At 39.9% G+C, this 1,922-nt stretch overlaps 1 protein-coding gene across 1 annotated transcript in view; it reads left to right on the forward strand.

Moving 5' to 3' along the window:
• The first annotated feature begins 396 nt into the window (after window positions 1-396).
• The window catches only part of cep68 (centrosomal protein 68), a 10,847-nt gene continuing 9,321 nt past the window's right edge, over window positions 397-1,922 (forward strand). Inside the window, exon 1 of the mRNA XM_016457975.1 lies at window positions 397-502. The gene's annotated coding sequence lies outside the window, so the exon portion shown is untranslated. The remainder of the gene's footprint in view (window positions 503-1,922) is intronic.

Consider the following 1,922-nt stretch of genomic DNA (forward strand, 5'->3'; position numbering starts at 1 on the left):
TTGCAAGGATTTATAGCGAATACGTAAACTGAAATCACTCACAGCAATTTCTATAGTTCTTTTTAAATCCTCATTCTATAATCACAAACGACTGTAATTGGTCGTCTATGACCAGCGCTGAGGAATGTAAAAGGCCAGGCGTGACAAGGCGCTATTTCAGCAGCGGTTACATGACTGAATAATGACCATGAAAAAACTTTAACAAAGGTCTCTGCCAATGTTTCCCCCAAATAACTGGTCGTTTAAGCCACATTATCATGCGCATGCGTATTAATATGAAACTTGTGTCGGTGTGACTGAACTTTGGCTCGTGCAATTTCATGTCGCTATTGGCTGGAAGCGACAGTCTTGCGCTGCTAGACCCGCCTCTGTGTTATGAACCGTTTCCTCCACCGCTTGGATTCCACAACAGCAGGGTTTTATCTATCGCATTATATCTCTAAACTATAAACGTAATTCCGTGGAGCTGAGCTGCCGAGGGATTTTTGCTTAGTCCAAACCGGTACGTAAATACAGTTTAAGATCAATTATGCAGGGTGTTGTTGAGCAATGAAAGCCAAGTGAAAGTGATGTCGACAGAGGTGTGAAGCTGCTGTATGACAGATTAATATTCCTGGTTGATACATAATAGCTTAGCATCACTTTGTGTGCTGCCGCTTGTTGTGAAATGCATTTCATCTGTCATTTCATTACTGATGCATATGTAACTCAAGAATAATTTTACTTTGTTTATACTAAGCAAACTATTTTCCGTACAAGAAAGGTATTCACTAATTCACTATAAATAGCTTTCCCAGGCCACATCAATGTGCACGTTTTCATTCTTGTGCTTATTTTAGCATACCTTTGTGTTGTAGCTTTCCTTGTATTATTAAATCCTACAACGGTTAAATGAACCGCTTATATGGGAGACACACTGTTTCCTCTATTTGCCTACCTTTGTGTAGTTTGCATAGTGTTTAATTACAGAATCACTGAGAACTTTAGTATAGTGGTTTCAGGTTTTGGCTTACAAAACAAGCAGATTGTATTTTTATTGAGAATTGTACGCTGTGTGTTTTATGTTTGAATTGATTTAACAGTGTTCCCAGTGTTTCTCAGAGGAAATGTATAATGCAGACTAGTGGTGGGCGGTATGACCAAAAATGTATATCACGGTATTTTCCTAAATGATACCGGCTTCACGGTATATGACGGTATTTATAAATTTTTTTCCATGCATGACCGGGTGTAAACCACATTTTCTATTGATTGAGAGAGGAAATAGGCTACTGCAGTAGATTGACTTAAAATGCCCTATTTTACTGTCATGATGGGTGAATATTGTAGAAAAATTCCACTCTAAATAGTGACGAAACACGACCCATTTATACGTTAACCAGGAGCCACTCTCATTTATAATCGCGACATCGTCTGATAAAATCAACATGCATGTACAGTAGATGCATGTTGAGCGGCTATGCGGTGGTTTTGGCTATTTTACTTTTTTGTCTCATGCAGCGCACTGCCTCTACCTCGCAGTAACAAAAAAAAAAAAAGATTTTTTGCAAAAAAAATTTGCATTATATTAATAGACGAACTATGCTCATATTTATAATTCCAAACAGTCAGTAAGCGACAGGTGCTTGGAAATGCTGTTTTGTACTCATTTATTGACGAGTCGGCTGTGGTACGGCCAGCTGAAAGCGATGCTTCTCTGCCGCTCACTGCACAGAACAGACGCAGAGAGAGACGACACTGCGCCGGGAGAGTCAGACCTCGCGCTCGCGGGGCAGCACTGGCGACATCTTCCAACTGAATCATAGCTAAGGTTTATCCAAAAAAGTCGCTAGGTTTGTCAGTATATATATTCTATGGAAAAAAGCCACTAAATGCATCTGAAAGTTGCTAAATCTAGCGCTGAAGTCGCGCTCGTGTGTGTG

Source organism: Sinocyclocheilus anshuiensis, unplaced genomic scaffold (assembly GCF_001515605.1).
Source record: "Sinocyclocheilus anshuiensis isolate Anshui unplaced genomic scaffold, SAMN03320099.WGS_v1.1 scaffold63, whole genome shotgun sequence".
NCBI classification, from domain to species: Eukaryota; Metazoa; Chordata; class Actinopteri; order Cypriniformes; family Cyprinidae; genus Sinocyclocheilus; species Sinocyclocheilus anshuiensis.